Genomic DNA, 22,823 nt, shown 5'->3' on the forward strand with positions numbered 1-22,823 from the left:
GTAATGCTATCAATTTTTTCTAGCGCAAAAAAAACTACTTAAAGTCATGTCACGCGAGTCACATGTCACACGAGTCACGCTATATTGTTCTACTTTTAACTTTATTTTTAGCGACTTTAGGGCAGTAATTCAGTTTGCTATACTGCTTGTAGCCTAACATGTTTCCATTCTAAAACTAATTTGTTGTTTTCTTTCCAGGATGTCACTGGTTGCTGAATCTTTTTCGGGTAAACGGTCCGATATAAAATATATTTCTATGGCTCAAGTTTTGGATGTTGATGGTCAAGATGTTCTTTTGCGATACCTTCAAAGAGTTGGAGATAATCTATATACCTGGCCTTCAGATCCAGAGGAGTCCTGGCTAAATAAAGAATTTATAATTTTGATTGAAATATTATTGAGCAAATTATTTCTTGTTTGTTTTGACAATGAAAGACAATAAAAAAATTAGTTGATTATATTGAAACATTAGTGTTTTTTTCTACCTGTCACGCGAGTCACATTTTTATGTCACGCAAGTCACATATAAAATCTCAGTCATCACAAAACTCAACAATAAAACACCACATTGTAACAAAATGATGCTACGGCTCAACAATTTAGCTTCATATACATATAAGTCATATTCCTATATTCTATTTACTTTTCTACTAAATGGGGGGGGGGGGGGGGGTCAGTATCATTGCCCATGAATGCGCTGCAAATGCATGTCACACGAGTCACAACTCAATATGATCACATTGCACAAAATTTTGCCCAAGAAAGTAATATTTAAAGTGTTTCTCATGTAACAGAACACAAAAACTTTACTTGGGAGTAGTTTTTATAGAAACCGATTATTAGGTTTCATGATATTCATATTTAAAAATTTGTGTTGCGTAGAAATGTCACGCGAGTCACCGTGGAATGACTGATATCATTTAAGCAGGTGTAAAGTTTAGTTTTCTTCACCCATTGAGGTCGCCATGACTCCCAGCAGTATTATAGATATTTACCTATAAATGGAGGTGTTTTCATGAACGTATCTAAACAACCATTATGAAACAGATGACCACAATAAACTCTTTGTCTATTTGATTTTTACAACCTTTCAGTTGATTCTGAAATAAAATATTTTTCACACATTATCTAATTTTTATACCTTAAAGTCTTGATGCATCATTTTTCATACATGACCATATTGTCTACAGCTTAATTCATGATAAAATCTACCGGTATTCAAATTGATTATTTAACATTTAATTTATTTAAGAAAATAAAATCAGAATATCAACAGTGATATAATCTCCTGGCTTCAATTCAATCTGATTAAAAGAGGTCAATCGAAATATTTCAGACTCTGTCCATTCATCTGTTTCGCTTGGGTTTGTTTCTGGAGAATATCTCTTAAACCGATCAAGATATCTTTATGATACTTTGTACACACATCAACCTATTGTAGTAGTTCTGCCTCTTGATAATTAAAAATTTCATGGATTTAATAGTTTTTGTGTTTCCATGGAAACAAATTCTACTTTTTGGTGTACAAGTTTGCAGCATTATATCTATAACTAGTTTATAAAGGGCTGCATCCTAGATTAAACCATTATTAATATTATACAGTTTTGTCAAGTTAGTTAAGTTAGGGAATTAATACGCTTTGGTTATTAGACAAAATATAAAAAACATTACCTCAGGATCTTCAGCTACACAGTGGACAGTTTTCTAGTGGATATCTCTTGACACAATCACGTATCAAATAATCACAACCAACTTTTAATGACGGTGTATGTTCGAATACAGCAGCTCTGAAAAACATAAACAAAACATAGGTTTTCTTTTATAGATAATGGAGAGAACATTTACAAGACGCTAAAAACTTATCTAGGTATTGTTTATACAATTTATAACATTATTCCAATTTTTTAGATATATTTTGTAGTGTTTTTACACATAACAACTATCAATGTAACTGTATTTATTGTATTTTAAGGTTAAATTATTAGAAATACTATTTTTTAACAGTAAATTGACTAACAGGTAAGATCTCCAATTTGTCAACTGGACTGTCAAGTCTGACTGAGACTAACTAAGTTGTTTTATTGTAATGATACACAAACTTTAATTAAATCTTATTTCACCATTCCTACTTTTATCATCCAGAAAAGATAACTCTATTTTGAATTATCTCCCCTTATACCACAATTTAAAACTTGTCTGCCTTAATCACATCGCTAAAAACAAATTCTAAATAAAATTGTAAATGACTAATCTATGTCAAGATAGACAGTATCAACTTGCATGTGATTACTGGTAAACAACAACAAATATAAACAAAGAAATCTGGAGAGATATATTCTAGAAATAAAATAAGCTTTAATCATTTAATGTCCTATTTTTCTGCACACCATATTCTGGATATGTTCATAAAATTATGAAGTTTAATTTAACATTTTAAAAAAAAACTTGTGATATTTAAAACCTATCCTGGTACTAAATATAACTTGAGAGTTATCACCCTTACCTGACGGCCTTCAATCTTCACAGATCTTCTCCAGTTTATCACTCAGTAAATTTCTGTTCTACAAGTATAGTCGACAGGAAACTATATATTAGCTATTAACTGAAATACAAAACGTTATAATATAGGAATAATGTTTAATATCTACACAATCATTTGATTATTTAAATAGGACAGACAGGTCTATACAATAATGTGATAGGAATGGGGTTTAACATCCAATTTGTTAAAACACGGGGATCACGGTGGCTAAACTTTTAGTAGATTCAGATTCAGATGTGATGTCAGGTAACAATGGAGTTAAGTTATTCCATGATATTTTAAAATGTAAGAGGTTGGGGGTGTTCAGTTATTACATGGGGCGTAAGTTGATTGTTAATGGTTTTACAGCTGAAGGAGAAAATATGCTTCATCTTTTAGCTGGTGTTAACTATGATTATTCTGCAAACACGTTTAAATGGTTGTTAAATAACGAACTAGACATCAAACATCCATGTTCTCAAACCAACACACCTACTATGATAGCTGCCTTTTTATTAAACAGCAAATATTTAGAATTGTTGACACGTCATCCTAGACTAGAGATCAATACACACAATAACCAGGGTCATACGGCTCTCCATCTTTCTATCATTGGATTTACTATGTTTAAAGATGGTTTGAACAAGAGACAGGTAAATGATGTTGTTAAGAATTATTGTAGACAGATATATCCAATATACATGACTTGTATTGATATTTTACTTGGTTTTGATGGAATAGATGTAAATATTCCAGATAATGGAGGTAGAACTAGTTTAATGATGGCAGCAATGAAAAACGACAGAGTTCTTACAAGGAAACTACTTCAAGCTGGTGCCATAGTTACCATGTTAGACTATTCAGGAAGATCTGCTCTACAATATCTTAATATTATCAAAGTGTGTTTGATTTGACTTGTTTTAAATTACTTCTATCTAATGGTAATACTGGTCTTCTCGATTTACCCTGTAATGATGGCAACACGATTATCAAAACAGCCTTATGTTTTCCCCGCTTCTGGGAACCATGCCGCGTTGTTCGTTTTATTAGATATTTAGTTGCTGAAAACTGTGTTCAGACTCTCATTATCTCTTCAGGTGAAAGTAGCTATAATCAAATTGATCTTACTGAACTAAGTAGTTCAGATAGAGATAAACTGAGAAAACTGTTATATCTTAGTGGTGCCCATGCGGGAAATTATGACAACTTTGAATTTTGATAAGGAAGATCACACTACCCATTCACAAGGCAGGGAAGAATTCATTAGTTTCTGTAGTAATATATCTCTCAAGTCCCTGTACGTAGAAGATTCATCAGACAGAATCTTGGATTGGGAATAAAGGAGAAGGTAAGGGATCTTGAATTACCTCGTGAATTAAAGGATTTTCTTCTGTTAAAAGATGTTCTTCATCCTAAAGATTACAACATAGATAATATTGATGATGGTTGTAATGATTTTGATGATGATTATGATAGTTATGATATAGAGATGATGATTATAGTCAATATAACTACCAGTATTTTACTCTCAATACGGATCATGAACTAAGACAAGATTTCCTAAAAACCAGGATATTTCCTAATGATGTTGATATATCTAGTGATAGTGAAGGTGATTGATGGTGATTTATAGACAAATAAAGATGATGATTATAATAGGCCTACTGATATTTCCCAGTGGTGATGACACGCCCCAAATCCTCAATTACATTATGTCCCTTTATACATTGTCAACTCTCAACAAGGGTGGATACAGGAATTTTGAAAAGGGGGAGTGCAAACCCCTATTATTCCCGACAGAGAGATATGAGAAAAGAAAGAACCTCAAGCGGATCGAGCCAAATAAATTTTTCTAGCTCATTGAATCTTAATATATAAAAATATACTTTGTCGTACAATAAAAGACATGTTGGTTGTTCCTTTTGAGATTTTATAACGTTTTATATAATATATTGACAAAGCCTAAAACATAAGCGTTCCGCCAGTTCCAATAAATTCACAAATTCTATACTCCCTTTTACAACTGATAATAAATTTTTGATTTAATTTATATATGCACATATTTTATTTTTTATATACGCACATATTTGATGTTTACATATGTTGCCATTACTAAATAATAATTTATTTTTGCTACTGTTTTATTTAAAATTATTGTGTTAATATATAAATTTTATTATATTCTTGTATTTCGTTACTATTTATCATTCTTATATAAAAGCTTTAAGAAATATTGTAGATGACGCTAAATAAATGGCTTAAAGAAATAATCAAATTGGAGGGGGGTGGGCCTAACACATGAACTATTGATTATAAGGTATGTCACTGAGTTAGGTAGCGTTGTTTCAATCCCACCCCATGGGGTTCCTTTCGGATTCCCCCCACTGCTAACTAAAGCCCACTACATACAAGAAATTGGCATAGTTTGTGTGTGACAACGTTAAACACCCACATCCACCCACGACAGGTATTACTGTCAGGTTGTAACTTTTAACTTAGACCAAACTCTCTTGGGTAACATTTCGACATAAAACTTTCAATTGAATAAAGAAAAAATAAAGGGTGTTCATTTCGTCCTGACCATTGTGTGTGGTGTGGTGTGCTAGTCAGGCGAATTGGGCACATGGAACTGGATCCCAAACGGTACTTGTCTTGTTCCTCGGGCGATCCTCTTCCAAAAAGGCCCAAGTAGGATCAACATTATTAAACATGACATGCTTGTTCTATGGGCAATCGCGCATCGATTTTGTATATGACGTCACAATTTAAAGGTGGCGGCCATGACGTCATGTTCGGTTGCTGGTCCGTATACTACGGTCATTGGGGACATTGGCTTGGATATATTTTTACATGTACAACATTGGGTAGACCTGGATTCTCATGTCTAAATATTAAGGCCACCTGCAGATTTCATCAAGGTCACCTGATGTAAACAGGTTTAGGGCATGTGGTTGCTGGCGAAGACAGTGGGTTGGGTTAGAGTTAACCCTGTTTACATCACGTAACCTTGACGATAATCTACAGATGGCCTTAATATTTAGACCTAACCAGTCTGACCCTCTCAGATGCATTCCGTGAAAACTAGGCGAGAAAAATCCTAAGCTATGATCTCAAAACATATAGGAATTTAAAATTAAAAACGAAACAATTTGATATAATAAGTTGAATGAATATTTAATAACGAATATGGTAGACAAGAACGATACAAACATTGCTGGGGTGGGTTGACAATTGTTGGAGGGGGGGTGTATACTGAAGCTGACACAATCTAGATAAAACGTATAAACACAAATCAATCAATCAATCGATCTATAATACACCATCATAAACTACACAATGTTTACTATATTACATACATCACTAACTTGTCTTCATAATACCGGTGGGACGTTCAACCTCATTTTATTCACGTATTCGTCAAATGGGGTTTAACGTCCTACTTTTCTACACTGACTGGGCTAATGAAGATGGGTTTATGCCATGCAGTGTGTGCTACCGTATAAAAGACATTCTGCCCGCACAGCGACACAATGCCCCACTGTTATTTCAAATTCCAACACAGGCTTATGTGTAGGTCTTAATTATACCAGCAAGGCTGAATGAATTCAGGTCACTCTATTGGTAATTGGAATCCATAAATTTAAATATAGCCAGATCTGTTGGTTTCTTTTTCTTTGATGACTTGACATGATTTTACTATAAAGCTTCCTGGCTGGCAGCCACTCCCCTTATAACACTTGGACCTTAGTGCCATTGACATCTGAGTATTAATTTGAAAATGTTATAATACTATACCGGGCCTATATACAATAGAGTTTATTTAGTTCTAGTGTCATTGCCATTAGTTTGAAAACGAGTTCCCTCCCTAATCATATTTTATCCCCATTAGCGGACATGTTAGATCTGTTGGTGTCTTTTTTAAAAAAAAGTATTAGTTCTTTATAGTGGTTATATATAACAATTAAACTAATCAACTAGTACCTAATGTTTCTCTAGGCCTACCTGGTGAAATGTCAAGACATTGATCAACTAGTACCTAATGTTTCTCTAGGCCTACCTGGTGAAATGTCAAGGTACTAATCAACTAGTACCTTATGTTTCCCTAGGCCTACCTGACAAAATGTTGAGACAGACGGCTAATAACTAGATCTACCTTGTAAAATATCAAGGTGCTAATCAACTGGTCCTTAATATTTCACTAGGCTGGGAAATAATGGTTTTATTTGTAGGCCTAAACCCGAGATATTCCAGTGGGGAGTCGTCGACCTTTGTTTATTAAAATCTGATCAGATTAAATTTTTGTTACGAGTTGAAGTAAATACAGTTTTTGATAATTAAATATCACTATTGAGACCACCTTCACATATATCAGCCAACATTTTCACATATCTCAGACTGACATGACAAGTTTTTCAAAGAGTAGGACAAATTTTGAATATTATTTCATTCATAAATATATATTTAGGTGTTTTAAATTTAACTGTATTTATAGTCTTTTAAGGTTAAAATCATTTTAATGCCCTATTTTACAACTTGTATATAAATCAACTGCCAGTCCCAGGTGAATTCTTCAGTCGATCTTTTACTGGTTATCCAGTACCGGGGAAACGAGAACCATAATGAATATACATGTAGGATCTAAATTCTCATAAAATGTAAACCACCTTAGGAATATTCCATTTAAAATTACAGGGGGGGGGGCAGATACCATAATATACTGAGCTTTTTTCAAACAGACCCTCCCCCCACGCCCCATTACATTACCCACAAAACCCAATTTTTCCACACGTTCAGTAAAAGATTATTTTTTTAAAAAATGTGTGGTACCCTCCAGATATTTTTAAATGGATTAGCCCTAAAGGAAAATCTTTCCTCCCACTGCTAAAGACCCCTACGCACAAGCTTAGCTTTAGCTCGAGATATTAATCATTGAACTCAGTCAAGACATTCCCCTAATGAACATCAAGTTTAAACATTCTACCTCAATAAAAAGCAGAGTTGTAATGTTCCGAAGTCTTGACCAATCAAATTGCTTATCGCTCATTAGCCTAAGCAGAAAATTCTAATTATCAAACTTAATCAAGGTAATGATGTAATGAATCTATATTCGGTGTTTCATCACTCTCACTTAATTAGAACTAAAGTTATTGTGTCCCAAAGCATCAACCAATCAAATTGCTTATCTCTGCTTACCCTAAGCAGAAAATGCTCATCTTCGAACTCCATCAAGGTATTGACCTAATAAACACCTACACCAAGTTTGAACATTCTAGCTTAATTAGAAAGAGAGTTATTGTGTCCCAAAAAGTGTGACGGACAGACCGACAGACGGACGAACTCATTTTAATAGTCCCCTGCTTTCTTTGAAAGACAAAAATATGTAAACATATTATAAACACTCCATTATATACCAGATTAAAACATATAAACAAATTATAAACACTCGCCTTAAAATTCCTCTCGTATCATACTGCATGGAACATGCTTGTCTTTCTTGATGCAGAACAATAGGACATTAAAGGACATACCAAATATAATTTTAATACAGAGATCATTGCTACAGTAGATGCGTAACGAAGATTTGAAGAAACAGGAAGTGACACAAAAAATGGAAAACACAAGTAATCCTTATATTAGTTATTTTAGTAATGATGTCTGATAGAGGCTAGCTTTCATCGTTACTGGCTGATCCTAAAGATAACTAATATGAAAATAAGGCTTTTCCCCCACCTTGGTTCTAAGGATATTTCTGAATCCTAACCGTCTATTTTTCACCGTGATTCTTCTTTGATGGCCAGTGTCAATTGATCCTTGGAGTTTTATATACAGCGTGAAAGTCCTGACTAGATTAGTGTCACGGGCCGTGGCATATCACTGTTTTTTAGTGCCGTGACGAAGGATAGTCACCGTAGTGTCACACTATTTTCTACATAAAGTGAGGAGGTTTAGCTCCTTCAAAACAGTATTAAATAAAAAACCTACCTTTAGCTCTGTTTATGGCACGTAAAGGACGTATAACTCTCAACACAGAGAATTTTTACAACTGATATAGCTTCATGGCTGAAAATATTTGAAAAAGGTGTAAAAATAATGATTTCAATTGGAGGTGAACATGAAAACCTAAGAACACTGATTTCCCATTAGTTTAAAATAACAATTCAATATGTGTTCACTTGCTGTGTACACAAATATATTTTATTATTGTGAAATGCATAGTAAGTCTACATAAAAAATCCAGTGTATAAAAATAATGATTACAATTTTCATTTTGATAGGAACAAAAGTAAAATACCAAAGCCCAACCGGCTTTTACTTTTCTATTTGATATATGCTCGACAGATAATCTTTGATATCTTTCCTACGGTCTTTTACCCGCTTGTGATCTTTCTCTGCAGGATACGCATCATAAATGCCACATTTTGACTCAAAATATTGAGAAAAATCGCATTTCTCCTCCATGGCAGCCATCTTGGATTTGAGGTTGGACACCAAGCTAAAATCAACCGTGTCTGTTTTGCTAGAGCGGGTGGCGGTACGTTCGAAATATTTTTCATCCGAAATGCCGTGATATATAGGGCATTTAGAGCACTTTATAAGTGTTGAGGCCTCCTAGAATCCTTTCAGTGAATATCAGTTTATTGTCAGAAATCCAGAAATCGGCAATCTTCTCATCAAAGATTCGCTATGTTGTAGACTAGCGCCGGTGGATTTTATTGTTGATATTGTTAGGACATATACTCGCCTCAAAATACATACCCCCGATTTCGACCCACCCCCTGCAGCAGACGAGATATAGCCCCTCAACGATTGGGTACATTTCACTATGGGAAAAGTGGTATCCAGAAAACGCCCCCCAGTGGCTAAAGACTGTGATATTGGGTCGGTCTTTCATGTTGTGTTTTTAGGGGCCGACCCCCACTATCCATCCACAATCGGACATAATCACTAACCTGATGCTTTTAGTAGAATTTGATAGCTGAAAAATGACAAATTTTCACCGAAAATTCGCCAAAAATGGCTAAAAATCGACATAGGGCCATATCTAAGAGGAGGTTAATATTTGGGGTCGGCCATTTTGGCTTTTTGCATGGTGGGATGGGGTGACTTTATGACCTGAGTAAGAATGAATTTGGCCGACCCCCACCTTATCACTTTTGCAGGGTTTTGCATGGTTTTCTCACGGATTGACTCTTAACAATAATCCACTAATTGGCTTAGGGAGATGGGCCCTGCTGATTTAATGAGCTTTGGGGTACCTGGCTAATCTGTTAATTGACTCTAGGGTTAAAGTGTAGACTACCTATCTATAGTGGTGTAAAATCATCCAAATTGTACCATATTGCATGCCTAAATGCAAAATTTTCTTTGCCCCCAAATCCCCCTAGGCTAATTGGGGGGGTCAGCTCTAAACAAATATGGCAGAAAATTGATGCATCGTAACCAAATTTCAGGCAGATTAGCATAACGTATTTTGAGGTTACCATATAAGAGGCTTATTTCATACCTAATGTATAATGAGTTCACTAGTAGTACCACTCGGCAAACCTTGGCAAACTCTGGTACCCTATATCTAGCCTCGGCTGTATGTACCTACACCTATGCTATTGCAATGTGGCTACCAGTTCACTTAACAGGAAAACTTGTCGCATTTAGAAAAAAGTTCTCAAAATTGCTTTGTTCGAAGAGTGTGTAGAGTATTCCTTGCAAATTTGTCCTTTGTTTAAAGAAAATCGGATAAACTTTAATGACATTGAAACCTTTAATGACATTGAAAGCTTTGTATGATAAAACACTCTTCATGGGTGACACCATTTGTAATCCGGGAACTTGAAAGTAGTTCCAATGGCAGAATTTGTCATACAGCCGAGGCTAGATATAGCGTACAGGAGTCTGCTGAGGTTTGCCGAGTGTTGTAGTACATCATGTTCAATTCTTGTCCGGGTCCAGTTGACAGAGCGTACATACACAACTCTATTGAATTTACGTATGCAACTTAAAAAAACAAACTTTGAGAAACATACTGTAATTGATTATCTCCCCTTTGACTACAAATATCCAGGAGTAACATTTCTTGTCAGGGTCCAGTTGACAGAGAGTATGTACACAACTCTATTGAACTTCCATGTTCGCAACTTAATGTACACTTTGAGAAACATACACTGTAATTGATTATCTCCCCTTTCATCACAAAGATCCAGGAGTAACATTTAGATCAATGATCAAGGTTCAATTTTATTTCAATAATTCGATTGCACGTAGGGGTCTCTAGGAGTGGGAGGAAACCAAAGGATCCGGAGAAAACCCATGAGGTTGGACAGATTCACGCAAGGATCAAACCTGGGACCTCTTTGTTAGTGAGCAAGGGCCTGCCCACTGAGCTACCATAGCTCCCTAAAGACTCACCTATGATGGTCAAGGTATCAGAAGAGTTTGACGAGAGGATTAAATCAATTACCTGGTTGCTTTAAAGACACGTAATAATCTGGCACATGTCAACACACTGACACCTTCTGTATAAATTAGAACCACCTCTAATATACTACATAACACAACAAAACTGTGAAAATGGTTAAACAAAGACACAAAATAACCCTGGAAGCCTAAACTGTAGATTTTTTACAGCATTTCAAATGTAAATAACACAACAAAAAACAGATTGGCGATACCTGAAAATAAAAAAAATAACATTTATTAATTTTATTCAGAGAATAATGAGGGAAATTTTCCACATGTAGATAAATTAAAAATCCAACTGACAAGTGTTCTTTTACGTGCCCGGACAGCCGCGCTACGGCCAACTCTTACATCGAATTCCAACTGTCAAATGTGTACACAGGACCTCAGATTTCAATCTCATTCGAAAGACTAGACAGCTGTCCTTGTCAGGCCCTCCATCCTGCACCAATGACAAGAGAAAACCACACCAGAAAATCCCAATGAACTTTCTTGGTCAACACCGGGATCGAAACCGCTACCTCCAGACTAGCGAGCCAGCATCATACTCGCTTAGCCACTGTGGCTCCAGTACTTTCTCGGCCAACAGAGGGATCTCCGGAATAGTGAGCTGAGAACTCTGGGTTAACGAGCCAACACCTTACTCACTGATCCACCGCATCTACCGTGTAGTCACATGACTTTGATGTTCATGATATCGCATCAAATAACGTTTTAGAAAATATCTTTATCTCTAAAACGCAGCATCAATCAAAGATACTCTATGAAAGGAAAAATTACTTTGAAAACTATCAAGTCATTCAATTGTCTATAATGTTCTGATGTTAACACACAAGTATTTAAAAATACTAATACAATAACTAGCCAATAAAAAACTTGTGATTTCAATATTTTACGACTAAATCATCTACATCTTCGGTTCTATTTTTCTAATATAAACCTGAAACACAACAAAATAATTCTGAGATCTAATATCATTTTGAGAAACTGAAATGATTTAAATAGACTAAATAGGTATCAGACCAAAAATAAAATACTAGTTGTCTTTTGCGTTAATTATGCCAAAAAAACAGAAGATATTGGATACTTTTAATTAAACATACATTATACAAGAGCTAAATCTGCCTATTGCAGGTCTTTCTTTAGACATGAAATGTTATATAAACTATTAATTAGACATTAATTAACAAAACAAGACCATAATCAACTCTCGATGGCATCGGATACTCAAGATTTTAACTAGATTAAAATAGTTCACCACATAAAAATTTAATTTAAAAATGGGAAAGCGAGGATAAGTCCTGAATATACCAGTGCCCTGGTTACCACTATGCACACATCTTGTCAAAACTACAAACAATGATAACTTGGCTAAGAATGAAGTAATTTTTATCATCTATTTTTGAATTATTATAGCAAGAATGACCAACTCTTTATTAAACTCTTAACTAATGTATCTTTAAATAGCATTAACTCCATTTGAGTTGGTCAATAAAATCTAAGTTCAAGTTATACACGAACAAAATTACTATTTTAAGACATCAATAATAACACAATAATCACAATATAAACAAACTCATTTATGATTTATGTATAATACTTAATTGGGACGTTTGTTGAACCATGGTCGGGAAATTAAACACTTATAAATTAAAAACTTGTTTTTAAAATTGAACGGTCAGCTTTAAACTGGGCACAAGTAAAAATTAGATGATTTTATATGTTCTTAACAAATTTTTAAACGAAGATCTGATATTGAAGGAATGTGAAAAGAATTAGGGCTAAATATGCAAGGTTAAACGATACCCAGATTACAATGAAAATGTTGATTAACAAGTTAACACTATTTAAACTCTTGTATAACAAAACGTTTACAAGGTTTGTTTTAAAATTCTTATGGTGAACAACCAAATTTTCAAACGAAGATCACATATTGAACATGAACAACCAAATTAGATGATTATGGGTGATTTTAAATGATTTTTACAAATTTTTAAACAAAGATTTGATATTAAACGAATGTGAAAGAAATCAGTGCTAGATACACAAGATTAAATGATATCCAAGTTACAGTGATAATAAAGTGATTGTATTCCATATAAATTGTGTTGTGTGAGGTTGGTTTGAAAGATAACTTTGTTTTTGCAGACCCAATGGAAACTGCCACAAATCTTTTAATAACACATGAATACCCATATTCCTGAAGTAATGGCCCAAGAAATCCCTCTCTAATCAAACGGAACACTGCGAGGAGTATGATGAATACCCTACTTTAAAAGTTTTTAATTAAAATCTAATGATCTTTTTTCTTAAAATATCTCAAATCTTCCTTACTTTTTTTTGTTGAAACCATGATGGAGTTAATTATAAGTCAGTGCTGCTTAATTCTTTTGATTGATCTGATAACTCAGCTTCCATAGATTTACACCTGTGAAAAAAAAACAATATTTAACGAATTATATGTAATAGTTATACACCTTGTTTTCAAGGTGCATGGGTTGATACATCGTCCCTTTTTTGAGTGGAGCTCCGAGGCGAAGCCAAGGAGATCTCCACTCAAAAAAGAGACGGTGTATCAACCCATACACCGAGAAAACAAGGTATATAACTGACTTATACTAAATACTTTTTCGAGAAATAGAGATTTTTTCTATTTTTCCCAATTTCAAAAGCATTTTTCATTTCACAAATTTATCAAAGTTTCCCATTTAGAGCCCCCCAATTATCTCATCACAAACGCTTATTTCTACTCAGGTAAATGATGTCAGTACACTGCACGTGCATTTCACGGTTTAAATCAGGTCAAGGAAAATGTTCATAACAGGGATATTGATTGGTTGAGAAAAGCAAACGTCATCCAATCATTTTGTACAATAGCCATTTCTTGTTGTTTTGCCAACATCCTGGCTGCGTCGATTGTAGTGGATGGCAGAAATGAATGCGGGAATTCGTCGAAGAATCCTACTTTATAATGTCACAGATATATATTTCTAAGACCGAGAATATCAGTTCTGCAAGAGATTTCAATGATCGCGAGGATTTAGAAGCCCAATCCTTCACAGAACAAGAAATTAAAGCCATGCAGATGAGTCGAATTCCGCCAAACACAAGGAAAAATACCAATTGCATAGGAATATGGTGACACTTCGAGATCAGTACAAAAGATTGGATTTTAGTGTTGAAAATGCCAAGAGATTAATTTATAATAGTAAAATATTTGGATTATGTGCTGCAGATGAGCATAAACCGCGACAAAATTTGAAAGTTTTTAGTGTTGAAAATGCCAAGAGATTAATTTATAATAGTAAAATATTTGGATTATGTGCTGCGGATTAGCATAAGCCGCGACAAAATGTGAAAGTGCGACTAGATATCAAAATGTAAAGAAATGTGAGACAAAATGTAAGAATATGACTGAGAGTGACGCACATTCGGAAAGTTACAGAGACAGTTGAAAATGATGACTCTTTTACCATAACATGTTCAAAATGGGTTGTAGATGTTCAAATAAATATGTAAATCATGATTTTGTTATTTATGTCCCTTTTCAACTGATACATGGCCACTTTTCAAAAGTTATTGATTTACTTAACATAGAAATACAGAGGGTAAAAGGCTAATCTTAGTAAAACAAAGAGAAAACAAGCCAACAGTGAGGCCGATATCTCCCTGACGAAAACCCAAAATATCTTTTAACACTATTGATTTACTTAACATAGATTTACAGGCGGAAAAAGTCTAAACTTAGTAAAAGAAAAAAAAAAAAAAAAAATTAATCAAATCAAATTAATGGAAAATAAGTTCAGAAAAAGAAAAAAAAGCAGAAAATAAAACAAACTATAAATAGATCCAGATATTTTTTTTAAAATACCAAGAACAGATAAGTGGTGGGAAGAGGGCGTGTCTGTTCTTTTAAAGGCAATTAAGGTTAACAAATATATTCTAAAGCCTGTCTCACACAGGTGTGCTTTACCCTGGCATAGATAGGGAGAACGGTGACCCTGTGTGGTGATGCCACAGTGACGCAGCCCAACACCAATGCAAAATGTATGTCGGATGACGCAACCATAGAATCAACCTGGCCCCGAATTCACAAAACATTCTCAGACTTAAGTTAAGAATTTACTCAAAATTGTTCACCTAATTTTAACTTACATATAGCCCCTTATAAAACTTTTGTTATTTTAATATTTCAAATACATCAATAAGAAACTATGTGAAAAGTTTTGTGTTTCTGGATCAAAGATATTTCTCATAAACAGTGATTGAACTTTCAGTAACTGTTTAACTTAAGTCTGAGAATGCTTTGTGAACTTGGGGCCTGACGTCATGCCGCAAGTGTTTTTTTTGGCTGTCAGTTGCCACAAAAGGTTAGGCACACTAAAGCGTCACATGGCAAAACACTGCATTACTCGTCGTAGAATAGAAATATTTAAATGGCGTTACTATTTGTATCTAGGCGGTCAGACTATTGGGCAAAATATTTAACATTTTCAACACCCGTGGCACCAAGCTACTGGCACACACCTGTACGCTACAGGGCTAGAAATTCACACGAATCTCCGAATCTGATTCGCGCAAGGATTCTCGCAAGAGCTTACGCTGCGAATCTAGAAGGATTCGCGTAAAATTTTTCTTAAAAAAAAAAAAAAAAAAAATTTCGGAGAATTCTCGAGTCCAACTGTTGAATGTCAGTCAGGGTTAATTGTGGGATTTAGCCGATTGATGTTTAATCTAGCCGATTGGTAAAACAATGAATCGGCCACATGGTATCATAAATCAACAGTCATACCTTAGTGCGAATCGGCCATATGTGGTTCATAATCCGAGTAATTAGCACATTTAACGGTGATTTTGATAATCCGGTAAAAAAACAAAACAAGCTTGCTGATAATTCATACTAGGTTCAGTAAAATACGCACATGGTGAATGAAATGAAGACGATCTCAGCATGGTTTGCGAATCGCGCATCTTCCACGCTTCGTCCGTGAGAATTCCCGGTATTAAAATAATAACTGGATCATACATTGATGGATTCACCGAACAGTTGTTACTGTAGTTAAATTTAAATTTGCATTGAATATAATCCCCTGGTAGAACACCGAATACACGGGGAGAGAAACAGTGGATATTTTCCCAACAGAATCTCGAATGTCGAATTCCAATGACACGTGACATATTGGTTGGAATTAGGTCAATAAACCAGTTCTAAATAGCGTTTACCGTTATGATTTTTTATTTTATATACATGCTGACAGAGACTTAATTTTAAAAATATTATTGAAGGCTATATCATAGTCGTACCGAAGTTTATTTTGTCACGTGATCATTGTGCAGTTTGTCTATCATCGACGAATGAATAAAAACTTTTGCAAGTTACGTGACTAGTTGCGTGATAGACAAAAGACTACAAATTGTGCTATGCAGAAATGCCATGGTGCTGTATCAGCTTATTTTGACTATGGCATTTTCTGAATATTACTTCTGACACAATTTAAGCGTTTACCAAAAACTCCATCTGATTGGGGTTTTTAACATTGTTGTTGTATATTGGTGATTTAGATTATCACAATAAACACAATTTTGTTTTTTTAGACAGTATTATTAATTAAGATTCGGAGGATTCGCACAGATTCCATATATGAGAATCCTCTTAGATCCTTGTAAAAAATGACGAATTTCTAGCCCTGCGCTACCATTGTCTAAGATGCACATTGACCTACCTAGGTAACTCAAGGGGTTACACTTGTGTGAGACAGAGTGAAATCAGAAGTTTCATCATAATTTAAACATATATACTAAATTTAAACTGAACATGGTCAAATCAGGTAACATCAAAAATTCTTTTTTTAACAACCCTCAAAGATCACAAAAATGCTAATAGCTCTCTGAAAGGGTTGGCATATTGGACTTGTAGCCTGGCTATGTAAAGTCTAGTTACATATCCAGATGCAATGAAAGCACACCACTGATTCAACTGGAAGTGCTGGCGAGGCATTAATGTAACTGAAATGTGATTTTTAGCATGATTGTAGACCAGACATTTACTGATGCAAGAAAATGAACAATGATGTTGTTACATTCAGAATTGCAAAATTAAAGTGTATCTCTCAAGCAAGATTAACAATCATCGCCTTATAAAAGTGCTGACTCGGTATATAAAGGTGTGGACTCTGTATATAAATGGGTGAAGAAAAATAAACTTATTATGCCTAGGTATTGCTATTTCTTCACCTTCTGCATCACATTCAGGATCAATATCATCTAGAATTTAAAAAAAAAATCAGTTAAAATAAACTTTCTTAAAATTACAAATCAGTAGTACATTTCTCAACTTAGATGAAAGGGCCAAAAATCATTTACCTGAAAAATCACATTTTGTCCCAAAATTATATAAAGCAAACTGATGCAAGAGGCTAATGTAATTCTGACCAAGTTCAAAGATTTTAGACCAGAAATTATCAACAACGACTGCATGGTCAATACAAGCATTGGGTACTCATCTTTAGCTTAAAAAACAACATTGCCCACTGACTTTAGCTGTAAATTAATTCATTCTAAAACATATCTAAAACAGCAGATATAAACTGCATGGCTCGAAATGTTCGCTTGTCTACTTGTCGCCGACAGGCGATTTTTTCGTCTGACAGGTAGCAAATAAAACTACATGTCGCTTGCGACAGGTGGACTAAATTTTACTTGATGTTCAGTAAATTGACCACAATACTCACGTCCACGTCACGTACATTTAATTATTCGTTTCTAAATGATTTTACTTGATGTTCAGTAAATTGACCACAATACTCACGTCCACGTCACGTACATTTAATTATTCATTTCTAAATGCAAGAATTAAGCACGGAAATACTGCGAAAAGCCGCCATTTGCACTGTTTACAATTACATTTCGCTCTGTCGTAGGCGACAGTTACTCACACAGTTTGGAAGTAGACAATTTTATATCAATGAATTTCACACCATCTACGCTTGTTTTGATCTGCTTGACACTAGTTTATAGCATTATGGAGTATTATATCTAAATAAATTAAAACGCACCCCCAAGTCACCTGAAATAATTCTACCGTAACGACACCACAGTAAATATAGTAGTGGTTGGAATGGAAATGCACACGGCTCGTTGCTTGGTGTATTTAATCATTTAAAAAGTTTTAAACAATTTCCATAAATAAAGGCTATGAATAATTTATAAGACAATTTGACAAAATCAAAAAATCAGGTCGGAAAAATATTTCATATATAAATATAATTTGTAGCGTAAAAATAGTTCGGATATGTGAGAAGGGAATTCCAGGTGGCGTTATCTGTCCTTCGCACGCGGTACATGTAAATACGGTGCCATGCACAGGTGTGATTTGTGTTTTGATATTCAATGTATTACGGATATTTTAAAATCTGAATTCTACAACTCAACAGTGAAGTATTCGATTTAGTACGGAAGTGTGGTACCATGATACTTTGCGGAATTCACGTGGATACGGATGATAGAATTGTATGAATCTTCGAATCGCCGAGAAGCAGATTAGCCGACTTTCAAGAACTTTTAGGCATTCCGATGTCGAAGAAATAAAAAGGTTTCATATTACGATATTTATATAGAGCAATGTACGTCAAAGACCTAACCACATATGTGTGTACCTACATGTATGGATATGTGTGATGTGATTATTCTTTGAGTTTGATAATTAAGAGTGACAGGTTATTTACTGAAGCGACAGGTATGAAAAAAAGCTACCTGTCGCTTGCCACAGGTAGCTTTTTTTTCAACATTTCGAGGCCTGAACTGTGATACATATATATATATATGGCTGTAATTCAAATGGACAGAAGTAACAAACTGTTAGGACTGGTCATGGTCAATGAGCTTGCAGTCTACTTTTGATCACTTTTCCAAACATTTAAATAAATTAACCTTACCAGCTTGTGTGATGCAATCTAACCACGTAAAACCTCCTCCAACTGTTGTTTTAGCTGTAATTTTTGGAAGTCTCCTGTAGCTTTGGCTTTTTCTCTCTCTTTGGAAAATTCTCTATAAAAAAACAGTGACAACAATAAGAATGGATTATATTTATATTTACATACGGACAGACATAAAAATTAATGCCAAGACTTTTTATTTGAAGATAGCTTTAATACATGTACATGTATATCCAAGTTCTGCGAGTCAATTTTCCTTCAGTCTGCTAAGAGCCAATACTGCGATTGTTTAAACATACAGGACCTCAGTTTTGCGTCCCATCTGAACAACTATACGTTTGACCCTTGCCACTACCTTAAAATCCCTCAAGGTTAGCTAGCCAACGTCCTATTACTGAGCCATCATGTCTCACGTTCTATGAAATAAAGTTTAGAAGGTGATTGATGTCATTAATAATTGTATGTACCCACTCAACACACCAAGAACAAGATTAAGTACAAAAAAAGAACAGATAATAATAAGACTGATAAAATAAATCCATGGCCATTCATTACCAACTGCATCATTTACCTGAAAATAAAACAATTAACATTACATTATTTAATGGACAATTTTGAGAGTGGTCTAGGGAGATTCAGTGAATTTGGTTTTTTAATTTAAATTTGCAAATATTAAAGGCCACATGGGGAATGCAGCAGGGAATGTGTTAGATTACGTTCTTCTCAACCGCTACTGGGGGTTTGGTGGCATAACGATCTAACAAGTGCAACATAAATCATAAGGTCCGTCATTGAGTCAAGTAGCGTAGTTTCGATTGCCAGCTTGTACGTGACAAGGATAAGGGTCGCCTGTTTAGCCTTGTGGGTTTTCTCTGGTTACTCCCCCTGCTAAAGTCCCCAACACGCAAGCGAATTATTGAAATAAAATTGAATCATGTTAGTCTTGAAATGACCTAGTCTGCATCACAGAGAGTGCCATCCAATTAATAACTAACTGCCATTCTGTGATCTGGCTTTCGAAAATTTTAAATAGTTACTGAACAACATGTAAAAAGAGTTTGTAAAAAGTGAAACAGTTTTTAAAAAGTGACGTAATAAAAATTGTTTGGAGGATATGTAAAACTGTTCTGGCGGCAGTTTCACAAAGCAACTTACGATGAAAAATTTGCGTAAGTTTATCGTAACGTAAACTTACGTAAAAATCGCGTTTCACTAAAATTCTTAACTTACGAAATTCGTAACTTTTATCGTAAAGTCTACGGCAACTCTCACCTTGTCGTAAGTTGGAATTTTTTTCGTATCTTTGACAAAATGGCCGCCTTGTTACTTTATGCGGATCGGCAACTTCGACGAGAGAGAATATTCTGGGATAGATTAAACCCTCTCGACACCCATACAGATGAGGAGTTAGTTTCGCGGTACAGACTTGATCGGACCAATATATTACATCTTATTAACTGTATTATTATTAATAATGATGATATCGAAACCGCAACTTACCGATCGAAATCCTTGTCATCACCTGTACAAGTCCTGATTGCATTACGATACTATGCCACAGGTAGCTTCCAAAAACTCATTGCTGATGCACATGGGATGAGTGTACCATCAGTGTCTAGAGTAATTTATCGTGTTTCACGAGCAATAACAACCTGTGTTGACGATAAATTATCAATAAATTTCCCCTATTCCATGGAAGATATCAATTCTACAAAGGAAGGTTTTCACCAAATAGCAGGCTTCCCAAATGTAGTGGGAACGATTGATGGTACACAAGTTGCCATCATAGCACCATCGGGAGAAAATGAGCCGCTGTTCGTCTGCAGGAAAGGGTTTCATTCCATTAATGTTCAAGCAACAGCTGATTCTAAACTCAGGTAAACGTACGAATTATCGTCTTGTTTTAACTTTAAGCTTCAACATGACACGCGATAAGGGGAAAGCGATAAGGGGACTCGTCGTAAAATTACATAGTTCACTGCATAGTTCCTTCAGAATCCCATAATTCTGTTCAACCCCCTTAATTAAAACACCGGGAGCTGCCGGGTTTCAATTTTGTTTTCGCCTTTTTGGTTCCATTTCGGCTTTTGGCAGACTTACAGACGACGTATGGTACTATGTCACGCGCTATGACGTAGCAAACAAAAACAAGTAAACAACAGGCATGAAAATAGCATTTTATTCATAAATACACCGCTAAATCTTAGCATATATATAAGGAATATATCATTTCGTCGTTTATGTTTCAAAAGGTAAGGATCAAATCAAACATAACGGCTATAATGCCGACATTGTCAACATTCAGTCCGTGGGAATGTTTACAGAAGTGTGAATGAAGTGACGCAACATGACGTCACGACCATTCGTGACGTATTTACGAAAAAAGATACGAGAAAAAGTTAAGAAAAAACTTACGCCGGCCTTTGTGAAACCGGCGTAAATAATTCGTATCTTTTTCGTAAGTTTTTCTTAACGTAGTTTTTTTTCTTAAAGTTACGAACTTTTGTGAAACTGCCCTACATGTATTGTGATAGTATGACATAAATCACAACTCAAGTGTCAAGGCACCAGATTTTATAGACTCGTGACAAAGTCTATATAACAAAATTGATGTGACAGGAATCGCATTACCCAACACTAGTGCTTAGTACATGTACATGTAGACGTATTTACTCTTAGCACACATGTAGAGGTGTAGACACACTTACTCTTAGCACACATGTACACATGTACATGTAGATGTATTTACTCTTAGCACACATGTAGAGGTGTAGACATACTTACATCATATAAGACATCAGTCCATCCTTCCATTGTGATACATTGAAACACTGTCAACATAGCTAGGCCAAAATTATCAAAGTTTGTAATGCCAAAATTTGGCCATTGCCAGAATTCATTACAATCTGTACCTTCTAAATAATCTGAACACTTAAACCCTCTTCCACACGTATGTGGATCTTCAACTGCTATAGTTTCTGAAAAACACAAAACCATAAATATTAAGGATAATTTTAAAGCCTCAACATGCCAGAATAAGAAAGTTAAATGAAGAGTTCAAGACCATACACAATCAAAGGTACTAAAATTTTAATAAAATTCTAATCTAAAAATTGATCAAATCAATAAATTAACAAATATACTAATTAATGGGTTGCATGTAGATTTAAATGTCTTGTCGTTTTAAAAAGAGTGTGTCTAGTATTTTCATATTTTTAGTTTTTAGTAGAATGCTTGGATTTTGGAAAAAATCATATTTATAATCAGTCAGTATTTTCTCGGCTCTACTGAGTATTTGTACAGGGGACATAATCAGGGGTCATAATTCAGGAAGTTACGGTCCGATATGCACGAATATCGAAAGGAACCGAGATCTTTGGGTTATAAACTCACATTTCAAGTTTCAACAAAATCGGATAAAAATTGTGACCTATATAGGGTACACAACCTTGATATACCATATATTTACGCTATAAATTTGAGAACAAACGGCGGCCATTTTATCTGTCAATTTTGGGCCGATTTTCACGAAATTCAAACACATCCGTCCTTAGGGTGTAACGGTGATATAATCATACGTTTTTTTAAATCGTATAAAAATTATGACCTCTATAGGGTCCACAAGCTAAAAACGCGATTTTTCGTACAATCAGGGGCCATAATTCGAGAAGTTACAATCCGATATGCGCGAATATTGAAAGGAACCAAGATCTTTGTGTTATAAACTTACATTTCAAGTTTCAACAAAATCGGATAACAAGCGGTTGCCATGCAAGGTACGCCCACATTTTGCAAGAGATGGACAGAGAACAAGTGATTTTTCGTACAATCAAGGGCCATAATTCAGGAAGTTACAATCCGATATGCATGAATATTGAAAGGAACCAAGATCTTTGGGTTATAAAGATGCCTCC

General features: G+C 34.9%; 1 protein-coding gene and 1 long non-coding RNA gene across 30 annotated transcripts in view; one reads left to right on the forward strand and one right to left on the reverse strand.

Annotated features, from left to right (window-relative positions):
- The window catches only part of LOC126811613 (protein Daple), a 238,481-nt gene that overhangs the window by 115,992 nt on the left and 99,666 nt on the right, over positions 1-22,823 (forward strand). The window lies entirely within an intron of this gene.
- The window catches only part of LOC130010859 (uncharacterized), a 162,650-nt gene that overhangs the window by 2,221 nt on the left and 137,606 nt on the right, over positions 1-22,823 (reverse strand). For 21 of the 29 annotated variants that reach the window (XR_008786146.1, XR_008786137.1, XR_008786150.1 and 18 more), the window contains 10 exons: positions 20,410-21,887; positions 18,910-19,480; positions 17,210-17,239; positions 13,310-13,403; positions 10,977-11,187; positions 8,504-8,581; positions 3,889-3,933; positions 2,504-2,602; positions 1,672-1,787; positions 996-1,100 (listed from right to left, as the gene is read on the reverse strand). This is a non-coding gene — a long non-coding RNA (uncharacterized LOC130010859). Of the gene's footprint in view, positions 1-995; positions 1,101-1,671; positions 1,788-2,503; positions 2,603-3,888; positions 3,934-8,503; positions 8,582-10,976; positions 11,188-11,755; positions 11,916-13,309; positions 13,404-17,209; positions 17,240-18,909; positions 19,481-20,409; positions 21,888-22,823 lie in introns of all 29 variants that reach the window. The other 8 variants (XR_008786138.1, XR_008786132.1, XR_008786144.1 and 5 more) reach the window with 8 other exon arrangements.

This window comes from Patella vulgata, chromosome 2, assembly GCF_932274485.2.
Source record: "Patella vulgata chromosome 2, xgPatVulg1.2, whole genome shotgun sequence".
In the NCBI taxonomy this organism is placed as follows: Eukaryota; Metazoa; Mollusca; class Gastropoda; family Patellidae; genus Patella; species Patella vulgata.